A 16,531-nucleotide genomic window follows, 5' to 3' on the forward strand; every position below is an offset into this window, starting at 1 on the left:
GGAAATGAGAGTTGGGGTCCCCAGTGAAGGGTGCTGGGCCACCCTGCTCTGACATTGACTCCCTGGGCCCTCCTCACTGCACTGGTTCCCACAGGAAGCCCAGCCCAAAGGGCACCAGGAGTTCATAGGGTCCAGCTGTCCATTTTATAGATAGGGAGACTGAGGCCTCAGGCCAGCGGGACACACAGGTCACCCACAGGTAGGACTGTCCTAATGTGTGGGGAAAAGGAGCAGATGTTGAGGTCCTACTGGGTGCTGGGAACCCACTTCCCTCCCTCGCGGGGCTGCCCTACCGGTCAGAATGCCTGCTCCGTTTCACAATGAGGAGGCTGCAATTCAGAAGACACTGGCTGGCCCTGGGTGCACAGCAGGTAAGGGAAGGGCTGAGATCTGAGCCCAGCTCTGACCCGGAGGCCACCACCACAGAGTCATCAGTCATTGTGAGCACCTCCTGGTGAGTCATGGGTGGGCAGAGTCACAGCCGGCAGTGGGTGGAGGACAGAGATTGCCTTGGGGAGTCCTGAAGAGCCCTCAGCAGCTGTGATATTTTAAACAGGCCTGGAAAGATGACCTCTCTCTGCAGGGCCTGGTGGGCCGCACCCTCAGCAGGGGCAGGTCTTGCGCTCAGCAACTCCACAGGATGTAATCTCCCGGCAGCCCACTGGGAGGGGCTCTGGAACGGTAAACACAAGGCCACACAGGCAGTCGGGAGGTGCCCCTCGGGCCTTCCTGCCGTGCTCTTCACCCACTGCACCTCCTGTCCCAGACCTGCCCAGTGCGAGGCCATAGCTGGAGCTTGGACAGACAGGGCCTCCCTCCAGGATTGGCCCCTGTGTCCCCAGAGCCCCAAGAGCTGGGCTTGGAGTGAAGCCAGGTGAGGTGAGAGGTATTCCAGGGGGACCAGACCTGTAGGGCATGTGAAGGACAAGAGCCCCACCAGGTAGGGGATGTGGACCCTGGGGGGAGAGTGTGTGCCATGCTGCCTGCCTTGGGGTGTGTGAAGGTTCTAGAAAGGCCACTGCCTGGGGTTCAGACCTCTCATGTCCATGGGCTAGCTCCAGTCCCCTTCCCTTCCTGCACCGCAAACCCGGCTGGCCCCTAGGTTCTGTCGGCTTCAGTCTCCCACCAGGTTCCACCACCACCAGCATGAGAACTTGCTCATGTCACGTGAGGATGACGACAGGACCTCACGGGGCAATGGTGAAGGGGCCATGTATGTGAAATGAGGCATGGGGGCCATTGCGTTTGGTCAGCCAACACCTATTCATCCTGCAAAACCCTGCCCAGGGTGACCTCACCCAACAATGTGGAGCCCCTCCCACTGGGCTACCAAGATGAGGCTGGACCCATAGCTCCGGCTCTGTGAGCACTTGGGGGTGGGGGGAGTCACATGAGGCTCAATTAGCTGAAAAGCCCTGGGGCCTGTCCCCAGCTCTCCTTGACCAGCATCAGTTTGGGAAACCCTTGTCTGCGGGCAAGGTCAGCCGGCTGGGCTCAGATCCGGGCTCTCTGGGGGCCTCAAGAGCACGATGCAGTCACCCCAGGCTTGGTCTCTACTGCTCATCTGCTGAGTCCTTTGAGCCAGAAAGCTAGACTCTGACCTGGAGGCGGACGCGGCCTCCTGCCACCTGCTCTCCCTCAGCTCTTCTCTGGGTCCCGGATGTGGGAGGACAGCCTTGCCCAGACACCTGGCCTGGCCCCCCAGGGGCTCCTCATGCGGGTCTTCTTGGTAGTTCCTGGTTTGGCTCTTTCCCTGTGGCTCCCAGTGTGGGTGGTGGACAAGGTGGGGATGGATGAGCGCTAGCTCTTCCCTGGGAACCAAGGCGGCGAGATGCCTTGTAGCACCTGTAAGCGCCACTCCTCCCCTGTGCTGGCTCACCCCGCAGGGATTCCCCCCCACCCCCCGTCCCGATTGGAGGGCCAGGTGACAGCAAGGGGTCTCTAGGGCTGCGCCACAGGGATGAGACAAAAGGATGAGGCTGTAAGCTCCCAGCCCTCTTGTAGGTAACCCACCAGGCTGTCAGCTTTGGGGATGTGTGAGGGGAGAGGAAGGGGAGTCAAAAGCCTCCCAGATGAATGAAAGTGGAGGTCAACATCCTGGAGAAAGCTGTTGTCCTTGGAGGCCAGGCCCGGTCCATGGCCACATGCTTGCCCTTCACTCTATCTGGTAAGACCTTCCTCTAAGCCTGGCCTGGACAGCCAACTCCTATTCATCCTGCAAAACCCTGCCCAGGGTGACCTAACCCATTAAGGTCTCCTCCATGAGCCCCATCACAGTGCGTGTGCACCTGCATTTGGAGGATAGCACTGCCCAGGCTGCTTGGAGGTTGAGAGTGGGACCCCTCACTATTAAGGACATGTTCCAGACTCTTTCCTTGGCCGGCTTCTGCAGTTATAAGTATACCTTAGAATTCACACACAGCATTCTCAGGTGGGCAGGCTGCTAGCCTCCTTTCACTGGGGACACAGGGTTGTGAGGACAGGACCAGAGGCTGCGTGCATTCCCCTCCCTTTCATTCGGTGAGTATTTCTTGAGAACCTAGCATGTGCCAGGCCCTGAACTAAGTGCTGGGTTTGAATCTGACCTTGGCCAAATCTTTTACCCTGGGCCAGCCTTGGGGTCTTCTTGGGCATCGTAACTGCTCTGGCAGGAAGAGACAATGTTGAGGGGAGGGAGCAGTTCCCATTTACCAACAGGGGCAGAGGCCTGCACTGGGCATGTCTAGAGCTCAGCATCCAAGGCCACACCCAGAGGGCCCAGCCCACCCCACCTTGCCTGTGCAGTTGACAACGGGGCTCCTGCTGGAACAAAGATGGTGAGCCCTGGCTGGGGCCTACACAGGCCCCTTCCTCCTCCCTCCTGCCTACAGCACCTGCTAGCATACATACAGGGGAGAAGCTCGTCTATCTCAGAGACATTCTTAGCAACTCCCCCCAGCCCCCCAACATGAGGGCCCATAGTCTCCTGGAGGGCCCTCTTGGCCTTGGAGCCGATAGACCAAGATGATGGCCCCTGACCTTGACTGTCAGCACAGAGGAGGCGCTTCACTTGCTCATTCTCTGCACCTTCAGGTAAAGATGAGGAAGGCTCACCTGCACTGGGCCCGCCCCCCGCCATGACTCAGTGGGCGATCTCCGTGGCAGGGGTCTGCTGCTGCCTAGAGCTCTTTCTGGTTGATCTTGGGACATGACACTCATTTCCCATTTCTGGGGGTTCACCTGTCCCCGCGGTGCCTCCTGTGCTGTAACTCGTCCCCTAACCAGGCACCCTGGGTGACGCTCTGACCACAGACGACAGAACAAGTCTTAGGGAGGACTGGAGGTGGTGAGGGTTATGACAGTGCCCCCTTGCTCTATGATGTCAGCTGCTGACGCCCTCTCTGCAGATGAGCCAGCAGAAGGCCTGGAGGCTCTGTGAGGGGCAGGGCTGCAGGGAAGGCCAGGGGTTCCAATCTGGGCTCTAGAGACAAATGGACCTGCACTCAAAGTGCAGCTCTGTCCCTTACTGTGACTTGGCCTCAATTTTCCCATTCTGTGAGATGGGGACACAGGAGTGCCTACCTCGTAAGGTCAGGGCAAGGATCTCAGGGGCTCCTTAGTGCAAAGGGCCTGCAGGCCAGTGGGCGGAGGGCTCAGGGCTCAGGGCTCAGGGGATGCTGTTCCTGCGATGCTCTTGGGGTGGGGCACACGCCCTCTCCCCGCTGCATCACTCAGGATCCCGTCCAGCCCTCTCCTCCAGGCTCTTACCACCCCTGCCTCACCCTCCTTCAGGGCTCCAGCTACGCAGCACTCACAGGCCTAGCCCACCTGCTTTCTGAGCAAACCCACCCACCAGCAAGGTGCCAGCTACTCAAAGCTGATGGCTGGGCTGAGGCCTCCCCTGGGCTGCCCTTTGTGACAACTCCATGGCACCATGGGTCTGCATTCCGTTAGCCTCCCTCATCGGACTACGTCAGGCCAGTCCGATGGAGACTTATGCCCAGCAAGCAGGGGATGTGTCTTTGTGGCAACTGCCTCCTAGAGTTTAGCAAATGCCTCTCAACACACGTGCATGTTATTGAACGCGCCCTGCCACCTGCCGGCTTCTCTCCAACACGGAAATGCTGGCTTTGCAGGATGGACATGAGGCCTGACGGATGGGATGAGCTGCTCGGGGTCACATGGCTCCAAGGCCGGGAGGCCAGCCCTCCTGATCCCCGGGGCTCTGCAACGCCGGCTGTCTCTCTCATGGCCCCAGAAATCCTTCCTCTCCCACTGAACGTCCGTTGTCTCTGAAGGTCAGGTACACAGAGTCCCTGTCTGCAGAGACTGGTCCAGAAAGGCAGTGAGTTTCCCCACGGAGCACACCTCCTAGCTTTACTCCTGTCCCTTACCACCTGTTTCTGAAACCCTGCCTCGGTCCTGGATGTCACTCACTCACTCACTCACTCATCCATTCATCAGACGCTCCCGGGGTTCCTCTCTGCGCCAGCCCCAGGCTGAGCCTGGGGACCCAGAGATGAATCAGGCAAAGCCCCACCTTGGAGCCTTTGGAGGGTGAGAGACTGGGAACAGATGAGCATGGGGCGCTAAATGCTGCCGCAAATATAGAAGCCAGGATTCCACGGGCTGCCCCATCTTGCCTGGGTGGATGCAGGGCAGCCGAGAAGGCTTCCTGGAGGAGGAGGGCACCTTCCAGCAGGGCCTTGAAGAACCAGGGGAAACCCCCAGTGAAGCTGAAGAAGGACACGAAGAGTTCCAGGCAGAGGGACGCCTGGGGAGGCCGAGAGGAGGGAAGAGTGAAGAGGAAATAGGCAGACGAGATGCCCCATGTGCATGGGCAGGCAGTGAGGGGCGACAGTGGCTCTGATCTAGCACGGGGGTGGGGGTCCCTGGGGGGGTGGAGATGACCCCCGGCCATCCACAGGTATCCTATCAGTAGCTTGCATGCGACCGGGATCCCTCTTACATGACAAGTGCGGCTCCAGGACCAGAGCCTGCCTTCAGAGCTCCAAGCCCCTTGGGAAAAGCCACTGCCTTAGAGCAGCAGCTCTGCAAAGTCCTTTGGGGCACCAGCTCCGGTTCCTCCCTGGGAGAGCTGACCGCAAAGCTCGCTGGGGCCTCTTGGAAACCAGACCTGGTCCAAAGGCCAGTGAATGCCCAGCAGGCTGGTGTGCAGAGGTGACAGAGAGAAATGACACAGGTGTGATTTTCACTCAGGAAAGAGCAGTTGACCCTCAAGCCACAGCCTGGAGACCGAGGCTCAAAGGGGTGGGGCGGCCTGCCAGAGCTCCCCCAACGTGTAGGCAGGCGGTGAGCGGGCCTGGGCGCTTAACCCAGCCCTGACGGTTCCGTGAGCTCCCCCCACCGTGGCATCAGTGTCCCTCATGGGTCCACGGAGCCTCGCATGGCGGCCCGTGGCCAGTGCACCCAGAAGATATTTTATGAATGAGCGAACAAAAGAATCTGAAACCCCTGCTCTTCCTCCCCACCATGAGGCTGTAGGAAGAAGCCATCTGCTACTGTTTTTTGTTGTTGCTTTTACTCTGAAAATCAAAAGCACAAACCCGAAGTCACAGCTCTGGGTCACATCAGGACGGACAGACAGCCCAGCCCCTGATTCTGGCTAGAACTGAGTTTGTCCTCCCAGGGACAGGAGTCAGACAGACGAGGGCCAAACCTCCACTCAGCCACTAGCAGCTGGAGACTTGACCGGCCGCACCCCGGCCGCACCCCTGCTCGGAGCCTTGGTATCCTTCCCCACCCCCAAGAGAGATGCAAGAGGTCCTACCTCCCTTGCTGGCTGCTGTCAGGACCAAGGAGGTGGGACCCTGCCGGGGTGAGTGCATGGGGATCCCGGCCTTGGGGCCTCCTCTGCCCGTGACCTTGGCGGCTGCATAAGCTCTGGAGCCCTCAGCACTCACTGTGCTGGGCGCCCTGTGGGCCGCTGAACGGCTTACACGTTAGGAGGTGCGCACGCGGCCAAAGGGCAGAGGGGCCAAGGAGGGTGCAGGCTGGGGGCCCGCTGGGCTGCCCTATGACTCCGCAGGATGCAGGGAGGCTGCAGGTCTAGGGAGGGGAGCTACCCCTGGCTGCGCCTTGTGCGGGAAGCCCAGATGCCGCTGTTTCGGATAAATATTTTATCACTGCGCACAGAGCCGTCCCCAAGAAGGTGCCTGCCGCCTCTGAGCCGGCAGAACACTCCTTCCTGCCCGGACAGAAGGAAGTGGCTGGGTGGGGTGCAGGGTGGGGTCAGGAGCCCAGACCGCTAGCACGTTACTGTTCCGCTGAGGCTTCAGGTCAGCTCGGCTCAGCAAATGCCCCCTGAGCCTCACCCACACTCTGCCCTGCCCTGGGCTGTGAGCCGCAGGCTGGGTGCGGGGCTCAGTGCTGCCCCATGGTCAGCTCCTACGTTCCTCTTCACCATGCCTAGAGCACTAGCCCCCTCTGCCCTTTGGCTCAGGCACATGTCCCATCCTGGTGGCCCAGTGCCATGCCACCTCCTCCAGGAAGCATTCCACCTTTTTACTGTGTGAAAAGGCTTTCCTCCTTTTTACTGTGTGACCTTGGGCAGGCCCATCGCGCTATCTAAGACTGTTTCTAAAATGGAGCTAATGATCCCCACTCGTGGGGCACAGGATGAGATTCTGTAAATGAAAGGTCTCCCAGCACTTCGCCCACATGAAGACATTCTCTTTGGAGGGAGCGGGACATCAGGAGTCCAATCAATAAATACTGAGCACGTCTCAGGGTGGGACCCAGGGACATAGACCGCCTGGCTCCTGTTCACAGGGGTCCGTGATTTTCCTAGGGACACGGGACCCAAATAACCCTAATACTAACAGGAAGCACAGGAGTAACAACACGACAGTAGTAACGGCCGCCATGTTTCCAGCCCCTGCTGCTGCCAGAAACTTGACATCACACCCCCTTGTTCATACCTCCCAGCAGCCCTGTGCCACGGGGTTCTTACCCCCACTTCGTAACAGAGCGAAAACCATAGCTCCCTACCTCTCCACGGTTGGGCTTCCCAGCACGATCAAAGCCAAGCTCAGCATATGCTCCCAGCCTTCCCTTTCCACGCTGAGTCTACTGGGCCAGGGACCATCACCACCACTTACTCAAGTCCGAAACTAACAGTCCTAGGGACTCAAAAGGTAGTGAGCTCCCTGTCACAGGAAATAACCAAGCAGGGGGCATCATGTTTATTATCATCAATATGTGGCCTTGATGGCTGGCTTTCCGCCCATCTTAATCAGACCTAAACACCTACCAGTGGTGTGACCTTGGACAAGAGACTGACCTCTCTGTGCCTTGCCTTCCTCATCTGTACAACGGGATCATACCATGACCTTGGAGGGTTACATGAGGTGCATCTCAAGGGCTGCTTATGTGCTGACTATTACTATTCTGTAGCTTTACCTTACCCCTCCCCCTCATGGGAACCAAACAGGGTAGAAATTGAAATTTCCATTTCACAGATTTGAAAACTGAGGCACGGAGAATGACCTCGCAGACTCAAAGGGTATGTGGCAGAACCAGAACCAGAACCAGAGCGCAGGTCTCCTGGTGCTGAATGGGGGCCTCCCTCCCAGCCTGGATCCTCCCTCCCCCTGATCTTTCCTCCTGGGTTCTCCTCTGGGCTCCGGGCACACTGCTGTTGCTGGAGAAACTGTTTGGGGCAACACATAGAAGGTTTTTAACCAGTTCAGCTGATGGCACAGACAGCAAAACCTTAAGAACCTTCTAGAAAATGAGCAAGACTTCTGCTGGGGTCAAAGGAGCCCACTGTGGTGGGTCCTGATGTCGGGGTGTTTTGGTGACATTCTCTGACCTTCAGGCAGGTAGCACGGAGGGGTGGAAAGGGGGCGTGCACACCTGCCAGTCGGCCTAGGTCTGAACCCCAGTCCTGGTCCTTGCTGCCCGGGTCTCCAGGCAAACCACTTGGCCTCTCTGAATTGGCCACGATCACCCTCTGGGCTGGCTAGTCCCTGGAGAATCTGCACATGGGACCAGGCATATGGTAGGTGCTCAAGAAACAGCAGCCCCCTTCTTCCCCGGGGTCAGCCCACACTCTGGAATCAGAACAGAGGAGAGAGCACTACTTCCTGCTGAAATGAGCTGTGATTTTCTTGATAATCTTTTCAGAAGGGGCCCGGCCCCTGCACCCTACCCCCACTTGTCCCTGGGTGCAGACAGTCGGTGGCCTCACTGTTCTCCCTGGAGGGTACAGATGGGCACGAGAAGGAGCTGAAGGCTTCCCCGGGCCAGGCATTGAGTCCTCTTGCCACGCCGGAGGGGCACAAAGACGCTAACGCTGATACCAATGCTGACGGTAACTCTAGGCCCAACGCCAGCCTGAGCGAAAGGCCACACGTCAGAGCACTGTGACGGTGAGAGCCGGTGGCTGGACCGGCACTCCTCCTGTCTTACACAGGGACCGTCCCTCTCAGGGCCTTATGCGGAGCCACCAGATCCTCACCGCGGCCCTATGCGCCGAGTGCTTGCAATTCTCACCACTTTCCAGATGAAGAAATCGAGGTGCACAGAAGTCGAGGGCCTTGCCCATGTCAGACCGCTGCAGACAGGCAGGGCCGGGATTCAAACCCGAGCAGCCTGGCTCGGGAAACCAAGGTTTTGATCATCTCAACAGTTTCGTCCAAGCGACCCAATGCAGATGACACAACTGAAGCTCAGAGAGGTTAGGCAGCTTTCCCATGGCCACACAGCTATTGGATGGCGCTCTCAGGATTTACAACAGGCGGGCCTGACTCTGCAGTCCCCGGCCTCGGCGGCCCCTCTCTGGCTGGCCGGCTCCTCCTCCCCACCGCCTGGAGCCATGTCCTGGACTTAGGGATTCCTGAGTCACCAGAACTGGGGTCACACACAGATTTCAAAGCCCTCATCCTGCTGGTGCTCCCCCGCTGAGACTTGGTTCTGAGACATCTAAGGGGGATGTGGTTAAAAGGCAAAAAGAGGGTTATGGTGTCACCAGGAAGTCACCTTTTTGTTCCACTAAACCCATGTCTTCACAGCAGTCCAAGACTCTAATTTGCTTCTCCCGACTCAGACTCGGGGCGTAGCTGGGTCTTCTTCAACATGTATCCCGAGGCCACCCCAGGCTTCTGGGTGAGCCTAAAGCAGGACATCCTGACCCCACTGTGTGACCCTGTGCAACAAGGACCCCACAGTGTGACCCTACAGCTCCCCGTTCAGACGGCATCTGTGGCGTCTCCCTTCTTGCCTCAATCGGGACCCTCCTGCCATCTGCCAGGCCTGGAGAAGGCCAGTGGGAACGAGCCAGGGAATGAATGAAAGAATGAATGGCTTTTCCTGTCCTTCGATGGGTGTCTTGGGAGCCCGCCCTCCTCACAGACATCCCAGGAGATGATTTTGTTCACGTCCATGAATGCCTAGGACTCAGGGCACCTGAAGAGGTGGGGAGAGGGCCCTGGGCTCCTTCCTCCTCTTGGCCCCAGCCCCTCCTGGCTCTGCTGGGAGCCGCCTGGGAGACCCGGGTGTCATCTCCCAGTGCCTGTCTTCAGAAAGGGCTGGCGCCAGCATCCCAACTGATCCCACAGAACGCGGCCTGGCCACCCAGGCGATGCCGCTCGACCAGCCCCATCCATTTAATCCATCCATTAGAAACAAACAAACAAATCCATCAGCAAACAAATGTTTCTGCACCAACCGCTTTCCCTGACGGTGAGAAATTACGTCCATGTGAACGCCTCCATCACCAGGTCGTTCGGGTAGCCGAAACACGGACGGTGCCCACCTCTCTCATGGCTCCTCCCGGGTTCACGGTGGGGGGGGCTTGCCAAGTGTCAGGCAGTGCGCCGCCTTGGCCCCCCTGACTACCTGTAAGGAGTGGGGGATACTAGGATTTCTAGTTTTCAGATGGAAAATACAGAGGCCCCAAGAAGCAGAGTGACTTGGTCGGACCACACGGACAGCCAGCGGTGGCCCTGCGAAGCTGACCGAGGTCTCCCTGATGCCACAGCACCCTCCCGCCCCCACATTTTCAACAAACGGCTCAGAATCCCAGACAATTTGGTAGGGAAGACCCTTGGGAGGCCATCACCCGCTGCCGGATGGGGACCTGGGCTCAGGGAGGGGGAGTAGTTTGCCCAGGGGACTCGTGAGACCATGCCCCTGGGTTGGGCTGCTCTTGGGTCCACCCCACAGCCCGCGGGCCAGAAGGAGTATGTGATCTCGTGTTCAGCGGTGTTCACATTTGCACGTGCATGCGGTGGGGGTGGGGGGTGAGCTCCAAGATGCAGATTCCGGGTCAGAACAAGAGCCCAGGCACTGGCGTTTTATCAAGCACGGTCATTGAAGAGGACAATCTGGTGGTCCTGGACCCCCCACCCCCCGCCGGAGCCCCTAGCTTACCCCTCCAGGAAGGGTTCTCAGGCTGCACCCGGTGCAGGTCTGCGAGGCTACAGGGAGCCCCAACTCCCCCTCCAGATGCAGTCCAAGGAATGCTGTTTGGAATCCCGGGGAACTCCCGCCCAGCCGGGATGTCGCCAAAAGCATCACTAATCACCTGGACCACGATGGGCACTCCAGGCAGCTGTGCACCGTGTCACTGGTGCCCAGAAGCATGGATGGGGAAATGGAGGCTGCCCACAGGAAATGGCTGGGCTGGTCAGGGCCAAGACCACACCCAGTGACCCGCAGGCCAGGGACCCTCCCCCAGCCCAGCACATTTTCCCCTGCTGTGGTTCCACTGGAAACAATCTTAGAAAGCGTCAGGCCCTGCTCCTGTGAACTGGGTCCAGCGCATGGTCTGATCTTGCCAGACGCCCAGACCCAGACGCAGGCAAGTCTGCCCTGCCCGCCACCTCTCAAAGGATGTGAGGGGAGCTCCCTAGTTCCGAGGCCACAGACCCCTCTGTGCTCCAGCCCTGGGGTCTCTGCCCTCAGATGTAACTGCTGCCCCAGACCATGTCCCCCCCCCCCCCAGGGCTCTGCAGGGCCAGCTCCCCACAGGAAGGTGGCAGGAGGCCCAGGGCAGAGGCCAGAGGGGTGGGGCCCCGCGCTGAAATCGGACAGGGCTCCGAAAGGAGGTTCTCCCTCCCTTGACCATCTTTGTTTGCTCTGTTAAGGGGGAGCAGTGTAAAGGGAGGGGAGGAGGGGCCATGGGGAGGGGGCAGTGCTGGGAAGGAAGGCCAGGAGACAAGGCAGGGGGACACCCGGCTGGACAGACCGGCAGAGACCCACCCGCAGAGACAGAGCCAAGAAGGGGGCGGGGCGGGGCGGGGCCTTGCGGTGGTGGGGGGGCGGTTGCTGGCTAGAAGGAGAGACCCCGAGAGAGGAGCTGGGAGGTCCCGGGGTACTCGTAGTGGGAGATGCTGGAGCCCCTTGCCCGGCGGACGCCCGACTCCTACCCCATTCCATGTCCCCGCAACTCGGCGTGACGCGCGGCGCACACAGACACACACACACAGACACACACACACAGACACACACACACACACACACACACGGCGCTCCGGTGGCCCCGGCCCGGCCTCTTCAGGGGCGCGTGCGACCCCCCAGGCCCCCCCAGCCCCCTTCCCGCGCGGGGCCTCCGGGGCCCGTCGCCGCGGCTCACCTTGGTCCCCGCGCCACCGCCGCCGCCGCCGCCACCGCGCAGAGCCGGAGCCCGGGCCGGGGGAGGGGGCCGCCGAGGCCCCGCCCCGCCCCGCCCCCGGGCCCCAGCTGGGGCGCAGGACGCGGACGCAGCCCCGGCCGCCGCCGCCCGGGCTCCGCAGCCGATGCGAGCCAGACCCGCGGAAGGAGGCGACCTGCGGCCGCCGGGGAAGGGGCCCGCCCGAGCTGGGAGCTGGGGCCGGGGCGCCCTCCGCGGATCCCGCACCCCGGTGCACTGCGCAGGCTGTAGGCGGTGCCCGCCGGGGATGGGGCGTCCCCGGCCACCCAGTAACCCCCCATCCCCCACCCCGGGCGGCGGTCCTTTAACGCCCACTGAGCGCCCTCTCCTCGAGCCTCGGCCTGTGCGGGGCGCTGCGAGCCAGAAAGGAAAAATCAGACATTCGGATTCTGTCCCTGCCCGGTTGGGCGGGGTGGGGGGGCCCTCGGGATCTGGCGGCTGGCAGAGGGGGCAGGGATGGAGCCAACAGACGCTTCCAGCATCTGAATGGCCGGGCCTGGGGTTCTCAAAGTCTGGCCCCACCTGCCTCGTGGGCATCACCCTGAACTTGTCAGCTGTGCACTTTCTCAGACCCCATCCCAGACTTATAGACTCTAGGGTTGGGGCCTAGGAACCTGGGTTTTACCAAGCTCTCCAGGGGATACCCAGGCCCGGAGAAGTCTGAGAAGTACTGGCCTGGTTGAAATGTCCAGCACCCCTTATCTCATTCCCCAGATGGAGCACCCCGGCCCCACACCCGAGAGCATAAAGAAGGTGTTCTTTTCACCCTTCGTTTAAAAAGGTCCCCCTTGTCTCCTTTGTGACGCTGTGTTGGGAAGGGGGACAGGGGCGAGGGTGGCTCCTGGAATTCTGTGGCAGGATTAACAGGCAGAAAATGTCGAGGGCCCTCAGGGGCGAGGCTGCCTGGCTGGGGCCTTCCCATGGCAGTTACTGGTCCTTCTGTGTGTCGCAGTGTAGGGATGGTTTTAAGTTTTGAGGTGCAATTATGCAGGCATTTCTGTCTGTATTCAGGACTTTTCTCTCCCGTGACGGTGCTTGTTTGAAGCCAGACCACCTGTTTCTGTCAAAATCGCACAGGTCAGGAAGCAGGTCTTCCTGGTGTCTGGAGGCCAGGAGGGGGAGTGTGCTGATGGGCTTTGCCAGGGTCCAGGGACCAGCACCTTTGCCCGGGGGGTAGGCCAGGGCGTCCAGAAGGTGGAGAGGGTATCTGGACGGAGGGACCAGCTGGAGTGAGCACGGGAGGCGAGCGGGTCCTGGGGATGTCCAGCATATGCTTGCGCTATCTCAAATAGCTTCCCTCTCTTCTTTCTTCCCTTGTCCTGCCTCCGTTCTCTTCCTAATACTCGGGCTTGGCATTTTATTCTGTAATTGGTCATTTCTTTCGTGTTGAGCTTGTCCTCCAGGATGCAAATTCCCTGAGAGAGGGGCCTTGTCTTCTCTCTTCCCCCAAAGTGTCCCCAGCGGTGAGGACAGTGTTTGGTACTTGGTGCCAACTAGGTGTTTGTAGAAAGAATGGGTGGGGATGGATGGCCCCATAATGAGCACCACTGGTCACTTTTCACTTGTGGCATCCCTGTCCCCTCCCCCTGCTCCCCTCCTCCTACCCCCCCCCCCACTACCAGGTCCATCCTCTGGCAGGCTCTGTGTCCGCCCTGATGGGTGGGATCCTCTCCTGGTTCCTGGCTGGGGCTGGAACAGCAATGGAAGCAGCAGCTGGAGATGAGGAGGGAGAGGCAGAGAGGATGGGGCGTTTCCTCCTGCTGACCATGGGCCGGGCTGGCTGGGAGGCCTGCTGCAGCTGTAGGTCCCCCTGGCTTCCGTATGAAACACGCTTCCTCGGCTTGTTCTTTCCAGCCCCAGGGATGGTAGCAGCTTCCTGAAATCCCAGCCCCTGGGTGCTTCCTTAACCTGCCCATGCTTCTGTAGACAGTCCCTTTTGTGTGTCCCTTATTTGGACCACATGGGTGGCATTACCGTGGTAGGTAGATTCATGTCATTATATATTTGTCCAAACCTTCAGAATGCACACCCAGAGGGACCCTAATGTCAGCTCTGGACCCTGGGTGCTATGTCAACACAGGTTCACCTGTTGTAACAGATGTCCCACTCTGATGCGGGATGCTGATGGCGGGGGAGACAGTGCATGGGGGGTGCGGGGTATAGGAGCTCTCTGTACCTTCCTCTCATTTCGACTGTGAACCTAAAACTGCTCTAAAAAAATTAAGTTAAAAAAATGTCCAAGACTATGCAGTGAGTAATAACAGACAGTATTTGAACCCAAGACCTTGTGGTTTGAAGCCTCTATGTCTGGCTTTTGGGGGGTGTGCGCAATTCTCCCCTGAGGGGCCCAGGACCAGGGTAAACAGTGACAGTGAAAGTGACATAGGTGGTATACACGGCAGCTGACCCCTGGAAGCCCCTGGAGGGCACATTGGTAGCTGTGTTCCCAGGATGCCCGTCTGCCTTTTTTAGCAACTCGCTGAGAACTGAGTGTCTCCCAGGCCTGGCAGGAAACCCCAGATCGAGTTCTCATGTATGTGCTAGAGCGGCTTCAAGGGTCACGTGGGGCGGTGGGAAACCACCAGGAGGCTCAGGTGAGCCCTCTGTCCCCACCGCAGCAGCCGGTTGACCTTCCATTTCCTTCCTCTCCTCTCCAAGTGAGCACAGGAGGCCAGTGCTCCTCGTGTGCCCAGACTGTCCTGGTGCTGGAAGGATACACGTTCTGCAACCAGGAGGCCCAGGGTGAGGCCTTTGTCAGGTGACCTATCCACTCTGAGCCTCAGGCTCCTTGTCACCACAATGGGGGTGGTCACACCAGCTAATTTCACGAGTTTGTGCATTTATGTATTTATTCATTGGTTGATTGAGTCACTGGAAAATATCTCACAAGCTTTTGCTCATTGCCTGACATCTTTGCAAATCTATAGACCTGTGCAAAATTGAGTTCTCTGATGGGTGAGTGTCTGTTGTGGGACAGGGTGGAAGCCCACAAACTCTGAGGGCTTCCTGCATGGGGAGGGCTCTCGGGGACACCTGCCCAGTCCATGCAGACAGAGAGCCAGGGGCCAGTGAGGTACAGTGACTTACTTGGTGTCATACAGCGTATGACATGAGGTTTGTGATGCACGCTCCCCTCCCTGCCCCCAAATGTCCACGTCCTAATCCAAGAGCTTGTGAGTCTACTACCTTTCAGGGCAAAAGGCACTTTGCAGATGTGATTAAGGCTCTTCAGATGGGGGGATGATCCTGGATTACCCAATGGCCCCTGTCATCACACGGATCCTTCTCGGAAGGAGGCGGGAGGGCTAGAGGAAGAAACAGGAGAGAGAGGACAGATGCCACACCTGTGGCTTTGAGGGAGGAGGCCACAAGCCGTGGAATGCAGGTGGTCTCTAGGAGCTGGAAAAAGTGACAAGACAGATTCTCTCCTTAAGCTTCCAGAAAGAATGCAGCCCTCCTGACTTTGGCCTCTCAAACTGCAGGAGAATGATTTGTTTTAAGCTCATAAATGTGTGGCCCTTTGTTCGAGTGACCACAGGAGACTAGTGTACACAGCAAGGCTGGGTTTGGAATCTGATCTCCCGCAGCTCAGCTGAGCCCTGCCCCCAAGCCTGCCCTCCAGGGACGCCCTGAGATCAGCCAGTGATTTGGGATTCACTCTCCTCCCATAACCATATGGTTAACAGGTAGCACAAAATATACATAAAGTATCTAACAATGGAAACAGCAAAAACAGAATGGCTCCCAGCCTTGCCTACCCAGCGGAAGAACTGAGGGCCCCTCTTCCTTGCTTTGCAGATCTGATCTGTTATTGTAGATTTAAAAGGTTGGTGCTGGGTAGCATTTTGGGACGCGAAGGGAAGGGAAGGGTTTCTGAGCAATAATACGGTGACATTTGCATTGTGTTCCCATTGTGTACGTTGCTTTCCTTCTGCTCTTCAACGTCTTGGACTTGGCTGTTGGTCTCGGACGCTCTGTTAGATGGCACTGCTTCCGTAACCCATTCATTGCAGAGCTGGCCTGCTGGGAAGCCGCGACAAACAGGAGGGGCTGTGGAGGGACTTCCCTCACCTCCCCATTTCCTCTTCTGGAATGGAAGTGGGGAGCCCCATCCTCAGCTCCGCGTCCCTGGGGTGCGTTCCCGGGCGTGGCCCACAGTAGGTGCTCAACGAATGTCTGGCAAATGCTGGAAATACCTTACAGAGCGCTGCAAAAGGTGGAAGCCAGAGACGTTTTGACAAATGCGTGCCTCACCTGCGCACCACACCTGGCACCACGTGTGGGCGCCGCACCTGGACGTCGCACCTGTGTGCTACACCGGGGTATCGCACCTGTTCGCCAAGCTCAGGTTGACCAGCAGGCTGCGGGAGCCAGGAAGCAGCTGGGTTCTAGCCAGGCCGTGAGGACGCCACACTGCTCCCAGGCCAGGGCCACGCGGGTTGGGGAGACCTTTGTCCTTAGCCGTGTCTCTCTTGGGAGGCTCCCGACTCTCCCTTCGGACTTGGGAAGTGCCAGCTCTGCTCAGGAGGGCGCCATCGGGATGGAGGCCGCCTCGACAAGCTGGTACCAAGGGGTGATCTCCTCGCGATCCAACCTCGAACCTCTCGTCTTGGGAATGTCCACTCTTGTCCCCGGGCCCTGCCTACCCAGGCTTCCAGTCCACCCAGACTGCCTAAGAGCTGCCCCCGCCTTGTCTCTGGCCCCCAGGGGAAATCCAGGGGACCTGGGAAACCTCAGTGCAGAGCTTGGCCTTTCCGCCTTTGTCGACCCCTGAGCCCTCCATCCCAGCATGTGATGCATTTGGGAAATTTCCCAAACATTTGAGGGGCTGGTGGGAGGGCCCACATTTGGCCCCAGATAGCCCTTCCCCTTCTCGGGAGAGCCCTCCCTCTCCAG

General features: G+C 59.0%; 1 protein-coding gene across 1 annotated transcript in view; it reads right to left on the bottom strand.

Moving 5' to 3' along the window:
* Positions 1–5,921, bottom strand: part of LOC111157574 (proline rich 5) — a 43,185-nt gene extending 37,264 nt beyond the window's left edge. The window contains exon 1 of the mRNA XM_022519106.1: positions 5,771–5,921. The gene's annotated coding sequence lies outside the window, so the exon portion shown is untranslated. The remainder of the gene's footprint in view (positions 1–5,770) is intronic.
* Positions 5,922–16,531: the final 10,610 nt, after the last annotated feature.

This window comes from Enhydra lutris, unplaced genomic scaffold (genome assembly GCF_002288905.1).
Source record: "Enhydra lutris kenyoni isolate GAN:26980312 unplaced genomic scaffold, ASM228890v2 scaffoldscaffold55, whole genome shotgun sequence".
NCBI lineage: Eukaryota > Metazoa > Chordata > Mammalia > Carnivora > Mustelidae > Enhydra > Enhydra lutris.